Consider the following 11,481-nt stretch of genomic DNA (forward strand, 5'->3'; position numbering starts at 1 on the left):
CCATGAAAAATTAAAACATTTTCCTCCCTTGATTTTCATTTCTCTTTGCTATGGCCCACCAGAATTTTAGATCAGGGTGAAAATTTGTCACAGGAGGTTTCATGGGATTCCGCATCACATGGACCGTTCCGATTAGACACCCATGACACGTGTGCAAAGGTGCGCACGTAAGTGCGTGGGGGAGCATGACTCGTTTTTATATATATATATATATATATATATATATATATATATATATATATATATATATATATATATATATATATATATATATATATAAAATTTATTTTTTCATGTTTTGTCTAGTTGTCCTTAGTTTTCTTAAGTCAGGTCAATTGTGTTTTCTTATATTTTGATCATGTCGTGACCAAATCAAGTTTTTTTCGATTATTGATGAAATATGGTTGAGTCGAGTTAGGTGAGTTAGGCCGAGGTTTTAAAGTATATCGGACTTTTGCTGCACACCAAGAGTACAATTCTCTCAGGTGTGGGACCCATTCAAAATGAAGCCTTCATTGATTGGGTTGATATATATTCGGTCCGCAGGTTCCACCTTCACTCCAAAGTTAAGTTCCACGCTCTCCAATATATGTTTCTTCCCAAAATATCCCTCTCTCTTTGCTGAATTTACTAAGACACCCTTCTCAGTTACCCTGAACCAAGCTCATTAAAAATTGGGTTCTGAAATCTAGGCCCTTCGTGGTCCAAGGGCTTGAAGCTGGGCCCAAGCTCTACCCATCATAGATTAGCCGTTCATATAATCCGGTGGCCCATGCTGTCCTTGAATTCAAGCCTAATTTTCCTGTCCCGTGGGCTTGAGAACATCCAGTGGTAAGATAACCCAACCCAATATAATGGCATTTCGGTAGTTCTATGAAAATATGTGGGTCTTTAAAAAACCCATCTTCAGTTCCCCAAACAACCCAATCAAGACCAATCTTAAAGACAAAGGTAGAACCAACTGCCACGTGGCGGTTGCTTAAGTCCACACATCTATCAATGTTGTTTCCATATATAAGCACTAACACTACATTCCCAGTACATGTGAAAATGAACCGTACAAGATTCTCCGGCGCATGATGTCAGATTCCGGCACCTTTATCAGTGACTGTGCTACTCTCAGGCAAGGATAACTGACGATGTGGGTTGCTTTTTCGTCGGACTATGGTCGGAAGAATTAATGTGTGGGGATTGACGTCTGGCTCGAGAGGCGGGAAAGCTCTCTCATTTCACACAGATTTTCATGTGACCTCGGACCAGGCTTCATTCCCTTCACAATCTTTTCCACGTGCGACGAGGGTTCACTGATTTTGATTGTGAGATACATGTGGAAGATCAGAGCCGCATTTCAGGTGGGCCTACCCATGTCGAAATATATCACGTTGGGACATCTCAATTGTCTAGTTCTGAAGAATATGATGGATGGTTAGAGAATTCTGGCCGACCATTTGTATTTGGTGCAGGACATCCACGGTGGGCCACCTGATGAGCGGCTACGATCTCTCACACGGTTCGTATCCACACGTGTGCAGTGCGAATAAGGATGTTAGCATTCGTGGCCTCCTTTTAAGTAGGTATAGGTATTCGTCTCTCTCTCTCTCTCTCTCTCTCTCTCTCTCTCACTTATTTTTTCTAATTTACACTGTAGCATTTGGCCGTTTTATCTTACGGTCTAAGTAGATTGGGAAGAGCTTTTGATAACGTGGGAGCATGCAATAGTTCATAATCACATACATATAAAATGCACACGTGGAATACAATCAGGATCAAAGTACATCGTCCAAATCATGGGCCCCACCTAGGATAGGTAAGAAACTAAAATTTTGCATAGTTGATTTCCTCTCTAGCCGATTGGTGGAGATGTGATGGGCAGTTTCCTAACTTAAAATCTCCATCAATGAGGTGGTAAGGTCTGGATCATTGAACCATTCTGATTTCCTGTTCATGATCTAACATTGTGGGGTCCATTGATATAGAGGGTCCAATTTTATTCTGTTATGATGTAGGGCAAGGTCAAGGAAAATCACATGAAAAGGTAAAATTCAATTAAATTTGAGTTAAGCTAAGAATCTAGCATACACTATAGCTTCCAACAGCCATAACCTTATTATCAATTACTTGTTTCATGTGTCGGATATTTAGTTGGAAAGCCATCCGACGATCTCTATGTGCTCGCCAATGCAAAAGGCCATTAACCCTTAAACAACTTTTCAAAATAAGGTAGTTTTAAAGGTTACTTTTGGGTCCTCACTCATGCCTCAGTGGTAGGCTTACAAGAGTTTTAAGACAAGGTCTTGGGTTCGGGTACCCATTGTAGTGAAAAATCATTGTGGTGTGAGTGTGTGTATAAAATATTATATTATTTTTATTATTTTAAGTTATTTTAGAATTTGGAGAGTTTTGAAATAACTTAAAATCCTTATTTGAATTGTAAGAAAGAATTTTACTCAATTCAATTTACTATTTTTAATTAATTTATAATTTTGAAAAAGTTTGATATTTCTAAGAATTTATGAATTTAGAATTTAACGTTGTATAAGTCATATGCAAGAATTTTGTAAAATAATATTACTTTCATTTTATTTATTTTATTAATTTTTTTAGATTTCTCTTCCCTTATAGATTCAAGGGCAATTATTGAGAAGACAATGATGATCTCTTCCTTTTTATCCATGCACTGGCCACTACATTATGATGCATTGAAAACTTACCATTTTATGCATATGAACTATCATGCTAAGCCAAAGTGTCAAGATACCATATGATTTTCCATGATTGTGAAATTGACCATTATATCTTTGTCATGAGAAATATTGTAGTACAACTGAGGTCTATTATACAAGTAAAGAGTTAATAGTCTACCCGAGCATGATGGTTGATACAAAACACTTTATCGAACATGGTATGGATGAACTTAATCAAACAGTCCATGTTGAAGATTATTAAAAAAATTTAAAAAAAAAATGGATTGGTTAGAATTTCAAAAGGAGATTGATTGCTCCTAATGTTTGATTACTGAAAATTTGTTAAATTTGGACCATGGAGTACTTTACAATTCATTCTTGCAAACTTGTATGTCCAATAATCATTGAGTTAGAAAATCCAATTAGTGTAACTTACTATTCATAATCAATCTAAACAAAAGCCATATTTAAACAGTTAAATTTGAGTTGCATGCCATGTGAACCATGCATTAAAGCTTTTTTTTTTTTTTTTTTTCAAAAGGTTAGTTCATTAATAGTCTGAAAGAAATGGATATACATCTTACAATGCTTTGGAAGCCATTCGGGCCACTCCCGCTACAAAAATATCGAGGGGGCCTATCGTAAGGGTTCACGAATCGACCACCTATGTACAAGTAAACCTAGAAGAGGAAAAAAAACCTTCTAACTAAGAGTTATATGAGACGGTTCTGAGTGACCCTAGCCCGATCTTAGCGAGAAAAATGAGGCCTCTTACCTGCATTGGGAGTGAAGCCATGTGAAGATGCAGAGATAACGATTGATTCCCGCTCCCTTCCCGGGCCATTCCATTTGCCAGGCTATTACCTTCCCGAAGAATGTGATTGAAGGAGAAGCTTCCCAGATGTTTCAAGTAGTTAATCCTTGCAACCCAAGGTTTCCACCTCCACGGAATGCCATACATTAATGCTAGATTAACCATCCCAATATCAAAAAATTCCTTTGGAAATTCATTACCAAGGATCACGAGAATCTCCCACTTTCAACAAATCCACTTCCATTCAATTTCCACAAAAGAAACATCTTTTGACTTTTCGAAAAAAAAAAAGGAGCTAATAAATCGATTTCCCTCTTACAAATCGGCAATGAGCTTAACAATCCTATCAAGAAATGTAACCATATGTAGGATTTCGTCACATACCACATATTCAGAAATCCCTTGCAAATGGTTACTCCATGTAGGTGAAATGATGGTCCCACAATGAAATGGAAAATGGGTCCCGCTCATGAAGCATGTAGGATCCTGGAAACCCGAACTCAATCTCCACATGAGCTTGTATGAGATAAAGAGAAAAGGAAAAAATATATATTTTATTACTATCTCATACTCACTAATATATACAAGCATATATATCTTTATAAAAATGTCACTCAAGCATTCTAACTTAGCCACTGAAAACATGATCTAGCTCCTAATTCAATTATAAATAATGATTGCATCATTTCAAACAAAAACAAACTCTAGTTATGTGTGAAAAATCAAAGTTTAAGCAGGATTCCAATAGCCCCCGTCGAACTTGATGTTCTCTCATCCCATCAAATACTTCATAAAATCTCTCGCTTTCGACACCTTTGAGATTTCGAATCATGGAACCCATCTTCATGTTTTTAAAATTTTCTTCGACTGACTGCTTTAATTTTTCAATATTAATAACTTTCCCATCTTCAAAAAGAAAAAAGAAATTGCAGAAAAGCTAAGCCGATTGATTAGATTGTGAAACACTGATGTTTATTTCTCATTACTATTTCCATCGTTCTCATAAAATTAGGAGCCCCATCTGATCTTTCACTTTGAGTCTCAAGCACTTAAAAATCATATGTAGGAACTTCATCTTTACAAAACTCATGTGGTCCAAAAATTCTTATCTAATGGTCTCTTAGTACTTGTAAAATTACTTATTTTAGGATAAGTTTCTCAAGTCTATTCCAAATGTGAGATAAATAATCCAAATTCTTCATGTGTGTCCAAACATGTTGACACACAATCCTTCACAAAATCACTAATGCTTTCATGGTTTTCCTTTCTAAATTATTCTTGATCGATCATTCTTTGGCATCTTGATCTCGTCTTCACCAATAACTTTTCAAAGACCATAACCTCTCATATATACACGAACTCTATTTCTTCAAGCTCCGTACTTATCTAGTATTAGCTTCTCCATGGTTGGATCCTTAATTACTCTTGCTCCGGTGGTATACTCTTAGGAGTTTCAACACCCGGTCAAGGGTTCGAGTATCCATAGGTGGTAAAATCCCACTACAGCGTGAGTGTGTGGGGGTGTGTGTGCGCGTGCGGAAAAAAAGAAAAAAAAAAAGCTTCTCCATGGTTAGGGCAATAAACATAATTAACACTTTAAAAAATAATCTTAAATGTCTCATTTTAACACCAACCATTGAAGTAATAAGCTCTTTTTTTTTCTTTTTTTTTTTTCAACCCGTGCCTCGCTTTGTTCATTTCAAAAAATTCAGACCACGTCACTTGTTTGCTACGGATATAAACCTTAGCTATATTTGCTACGGTTTTAATCCGTAGCTAAAAGGTTGCCACACCATTAATAATTAACAGTGGTGTAAGGGGCTCTATAAGGCCTATAAAAATATATATATTCTATCTAAGCCATCCATATATTTTTAAATATTGTTTTAGGGCATGAAACAAAAACGCAGCTAGATCGAAGGCTCAAGTGGACCACACGGTAGGAAACAGGGAGATTAAATTACATATACTTCCTATGGTGTGGTCCACTTGGGCCTTCAATATATTTTAATTTTGGCATCAACAACTAAAATTATTTATAAAAATTCATGGATGAAATGGATAAACCAAATACATCATGGTGGGCCCCATGGAGCCCTTGACAGGACCGTCCATGGGTCCGTCTACCCAATCGACACCCAAAAATGGGCGCGCGCTCAACTCTCTCTCTCTCTCTCTCTCTCTCTCTCTCTCTCTCTCTCTCTCTCTCTCTCTCTCTCTCTCTCTCTCTCTCTCCCGTTCTCATTTTCTTCTTTCTCTTCTTTCTCCCATTTCTTTCTCCCTTTCAGGCTGGCAAAAATAACAAAAAGAAAAACAAAAGAAGATCCTACCTATACCACTTTCGCAAGTGCTCTCGATTGCATTTAGCGCATGCAACAAGCCTTTAAACCCCTAGGTTACCCCTAGTGGACGAGTTGTAGTCTCGTGAGGGTTTGCGATAATGTTACCCACAAACATTGAAGTAACTAACTAAGAAAAATGAAAATGAATGAAATAAAAAGCAATACAATAAAGCAAAAGGTGGGTTGCCTCCCATGAGCGCTAAGTTTAACGTCTTCAGCCAGACAAGAACGGACCATAAATGAAATAATCTTTATAACCAGGGTCCGCCAAAGAAATTACCTCAACACTTTCATTAACCGATCCCAGACAAGTGATGTGAGTTCCCATGAACTGTGCTATCGGAAATAAGGCAACTGACACTGTCGTCAAATAATTTAAGGACTTCTGCTCGAACGACTTCTTCTATGTTAGGATCACGCTTCCTTTGCATGTTATGCGATATTACCACATCATGATCCATCCATACAGTGGGGCATACTACCTAGATTTTTTCTATCTTCCATTCAATTGCTGCCTTATATGCTCTAAGAATATTAAGCAGCCTGCTCGCCTTTGTCTTCTCAGAGTTACAAACTGTGCTGTCAGGAAGAGTCTCAGAGGGATGAAGAGGTTCCACTTTCGCTCTCCATTTTTCAGTCTTCAATATAGGAGTAGAGTCGAGCAATGCATTGACTTCATGAATGGGACTATCAATGTCAAAATTCATGCCCGATTGTGCTAAGCAAGTCTCAAGAGGATCTTCAAAAGATGTACGGAAGGAGTCCTGCACAAGGCTCTCGATCATGTCCACTTCAAATATGTCATCCAAATCTGAGGGTTGTTGTCCTGCATTAAAAACATTGAGTTTAATATTCATGTTACCAAAGGACAATTTCATAACTCCATTCCTGCAATTGATAATAGCATTAGATGTGGCCAAAAATGGACGACCCAAAATGACTGGGATCTGACTATGAAGATTTTGGACAGGCTGAGTATCTATAACTATGAAATCCACTGGAAAATAAAATTTATCAACCTGGATTAACACATCTTCAATAACACCCCGGGGCACCTTGATAGATCTATCGGCTAGTTGTAATGTTACCTTAGTCGGTTTCAACTCACCAAGTCCTAGCTGCTCATAAACCGAATATGGTAACAAATTGACACTCGCCCTAAATCAAGTAATGCCTTCCCGATCTTATGATCTCCTATGCCGCAAGAAATGGTGGGAGCTCCTGGATCCCTAAATTTAGGAGGGTGTTATGTTGAATCATGGAGCTGAGCGCTCTGCAAGGAAGACTTTCTTATGAACATTCTGCTTACGCTTTTGAGTGCATAAATCTTTAAGAAACTTAGCGTAAGCAGGGACTTGCTTGATAGCGTCAAGCAACGGGATGTTGACTTGCACTTTTTGAAACACATCCAAGATTTCATCAAAGTTATTTCTTTTCTTTATTGGTGCCAGACGTTGAGGAAAGGGTGCTTTGGGCACATAAGGTGGCACATTAGTTGCTCTTGGAGAGTCAGAGAGCTTTTGGACTTTGGATGCATTGGTATGGCTCTCTGCTTCATCTTGATCTTTTGTTTTAGAATTTGATTCATCCCCAGGCATCTCTATTCTGTTATCAATCTGCTTGCCTGACCTAAGGGTAGTGATCGATTTGGCCTGTTCATGATATTGCCCTTGGTTGGAATTAGAGCCAATCTCATACTGTCCCTTTGGATTAGCCTCAGGTTGGCTAGGGAACTTGCCCTTCTCTCTCTCACTCAATGTGGTAGCTAGTTGACCCATTTGTACTTCCAGCTTGGCAATGGATTGTGCATTTGCATGTAAGCTTTGCTGGTTGGCCAGTAAGGTTTGTTGGGTGTCTTTTTGGAATTGGAGAGAACTCTGCATGAAAAGATGGAGTGTATCCTCAAGAGATGGTTTCCTTGATTGTGTAGGCAGTTGTTGATATTGTGGAAACTGTTGAGGTTGTTGACTGCCAACTTGGAGGTGCGGTTGCATGGGAGGATTTCCAGATGGTCCTCCTTGTTGTGGTCCTTTTGCCCACGAGAAATTTGGATGTCTAGCCCACCCTGGGTTGTATGTGTTCGAGTAAGGATCATTCCCAGATTTTTGAAAAGTGTTCATAGCATGAACTTGTTCAGAGAGAAGTTCTGGGAATGTGCACTAGATGGATAAGACTGCATAGGATGGGCAGGACTAGAACATGTGGCATATGCCTCAACTTGAGCTGTTTGTGGTGGTCCATTATTTAATACCAGAGCATCAACTTTCTTTGTCAGGTTATCAAGCTTGGCGCTCAGCTCTGGCATGACTCCTATCTCATATATACCACCTCTCTTTTGTGGTTGGGGACTTCTGTCACCTCTATTTGAATAATCCCATTGCTGGGAATTTTCGCACAAGGTTTCAAAGAAGTTCCACGCTTCGACATCACTTTTGGTCATGAATGACCCTCCACTGGTGGCATCAACCATGGACGATTCTGTGGTGTCAGACCGTCATAGAAGTATTGAACTTGTTGCCACTTCTCAAAACCATGGTGAGGACATTTAAGAAGCAAGTCCTTCCATCTTTCCCAACATTCATGAAAGTGCTCGCCCTCTTTTTGTGTGAAGTTAGTAATTTCTACGGAGGGCATTGGTTTTGTGAACGGTTAAGAACTTGTTTAAGAACTTCTTAGACAGTTGGTCCCATGTAGTGATAGATCCAACTTCTAGAGAATTCAACCATGCTTTCGCCTTATCCTTCAAAGAAAAAGGAAACAGGCGTAGGCGGATCGAATCGTCTGAGAAGTTTTGGAACTTAAAGGTGGAGCAAATGTTTAAGAATTCTTTCACATGATGATATGGGTCCTCCTTATCCAATCCATAAAAGGATGGCAACAATTGTATGACTCCAGGTTTAAGTTCAAAGTGTGTTGCCGTAGTGGTTGGCAACACTATGCATGAAGGCGCATTAAATTGGACAGGAGCTGAATAATCTTTGAGAGCTTTAACTTCAGTCTCATTCGCCATTTCAACAGGATTATTTCTCAATCTTTCACGAATTGTTCTTTCAATCTCAGGATCAAATGGTGCTAGTTCTATATTCAGAGATCTACGTCCTAGCATAAACTATGTTATTGCAATGTAAGAAAGAAAACTAAACTAAGAAGCAACCTAAGAGAAATAAAACTAGACCTAGAAACTATGAGATTCTAAAACAAGTTAAAACTATGTAAATAAGAATGGGAAGAAAGAACCCGGAAAAGGAGATGATTGATGTCTGAAGAATAGGGAGCTCCTCCTTCACTTCCAATTTGGAGATCTATGTTAGAATCTAACTTAGAAATTTATGTCAGGATCCTACAAAACAGGAAATAGGTTAGTTTCTAAAATCAAGAAAAGAACTCTAAGTTAGAAAAAATCCTAAGCTATGAATTATGATAAGAGAGAATCCCAAATTCAATTTGGAACGAAACAGTCCCCGGCAACGGCGCCAAAAACTTGATGTTTTATTTAAACCAACACGATTTAAATGATATTTAAACTCGCAAGTATACGAATCAGATGCAGATACGGTACGTATTACGAGATCGTTCCCACGAGGACTGGTCGTCACAATTCAAATCTATGACTCTCCTTAACTAATCCAACAGATAATGGAATGAACTACTAAGCACAATTTTAGGGAAAAAGATCAATCAGAAAGAGAGCACTAGGACTTTCGAATCCACCCCTAATTATCCTAACCCTTGTTTTGTCTATTGATTCACCTTGATCTAGATTGATACCACTTAAATAGAGAAAGCACAATCTGTGTCCTTAATCGGGCATACAGACTGTCTAATTCCTGTAAGCAATGCCATGAATGACATATCCCATATCCTTGGTCGGGCATAAGGGATGTACAATTCATTAAAGCATCCTGTTTCTTCCTCTATAGGAAACCTGTTCTTGATCAGACACAAGCACCTATAATAAGCATCCAAACAACATCCATATATATACTTTGGTCAAGTTCATAGATGGAGAAGTATAGAATTTAAACCCATAAAGCCCACTTAAAGAAAGAAACAAATTAATTGAAATTCAAAGTAAATCAACCAATACAAGAGCTAATCAAATTAGGGGCTTCATCTCAGCCCTAGCTGAGAGATTAGTGACCCATAAAATCCATAAAAAAATATTAAATAAAATTCATAAAAATTAAACACCAAACCAATCGATCTCTCTCTCTTCCTCCTCTTTCTTCTCTCCCTGGCTCTGAATCTGGAATTCCTTGGTTCTCAATGCCTTTCCCACGTCCAAAACTCCCCTTTTATAGCTGCTGGATGGCTGGGGTCGGTGGCAGAGTCGTAGAAGGACTCGGAGTACAAATTTTCACAGCCGTGATCGGTGGGCCCCACAGAGGTATTTTCTGGAAAATCCACCCCGTCCATTGGATTCAGAACGAAATTTCAGTCAAGAATGGGTGGATTCGAAGGTCCATTAGCGCGGCCCACAGAAGAAATCTCAAAAAACTCAGTTTTGAACGTCCCGGGGCAGTCTACTTTTGGCCTCTGTACCGCACACGTGTGTACGCATGGGCGAGGAATATCAACATGGTTTTGAAGCTCTCGAAGCCCTCTACACGATGGACGGATCAGATCTTCCGGAAGGTTGACGAGTGGGGCCCACTAATTTTCGCAAAAACTGGCAGCGTCCGTGCGTTTCGCGGACGCCAAACCGACGCTGCGATGATGGTTGGGTCCATTATTGGACTTTTCACAGGAATCCACGCCGTCCATTGGTTTCAGCTCAAAAAATCAGTAGGAATTGACTGGTTTTGGGGTCGATTCGGTGCAGCCCACGTGGCTTTCTGTCTTGCCGTCCAACCTGCGTTTGAACGGCTGGGCTCTGATCTATGCATTCATTTGAATTTTTGCCACCTAGGCAATGGTAATGGCTGCCCCAGGAAGTGGATGGACGGTTTGGATTGTCCATTTGGACACTAGGTGGGCCCCACAACCGACGACAGCGGTTCGGTTCCGCGGACGTTGCAGCGGCGAGAGAGAGAGACGGGTCAGCGCTCTCGCTGACCGTCCCAGCGGTGCGGTGCGCAGCCGGTGAAAACGTGCAGTGTACACACTCCTCATACACAGGGCCCACCGTGATGTTTACGAGAAATCTACACCATCCATCCTCTTTATCATGGTAATTTAGCCGTCAATACCAAGGTTGAGGCAGTTCCAAATATCAGGTGGGCCCCAAATTGGAGATTAATAGGCTGATCTGTCCGTTGGACCACTTCCCGAGATCTTCAATGGCTGAAATTTAATATGTACGGTTAATTTACGGCCCTCATCTCATGTATGAAGTTTCGAACTGATCGGATAGCGGGAACCATGTGATCTTGCATTCTGGACCCTTTTCGGGCCCCTTTGGCTTGCTTTCCTCAGATCCCAGGCGTGTAAAATCTTCATTATTGGTTCTCTAGAGTCCATCCCATGCTCTGGAGACTTTGGATCATGAAATCCATGCCTTTAACATCAATTTTCAATTAACGCTCCTGACTTCATCCTGTAACAAAAATACAATTAAAATACTCCATTAAGCATTATCATATACGTAAAATCTGGTAATGATTAGGGTCTAATATGCAATATTCGATCCTGATCACTCTCT

The 11,481-nt window shown here is 39.5% G+C and overlaps 1 non-coding gene across 1 annotated transcript; it reads left to right on the forward strand.

The window, feature by feature from the left end:
- Positions 1-8,367: 8,367 nt before the first annotated feature.
- Positions 8,368-8,472, forward strand: LOC131228360 (small nucleolar RNA R71). The gene has a single exon (XR_009162865.1). It is a non-coding gene; the product is annotated as a small nucleolar RNA R71 (small nucleolar RNA).
- The last annotated feature ends 3,009 nt before the right edge of the window (positions 8,473-11,481 follow it).

This window comes from Magnolia sinica, chromosome 15 (assembly GCF_029962835.1).
Source record: "Magnolia sinica isolate HGM2019 chromosome 15, MsV1, whole genome shotgun sequence".
NCBI lineage: Eukaryota > Viridiplantae > Streptophyta > Magnoliopsida > Magnoliales > Magnoliaceae > Magnolia > Magnolia sinica.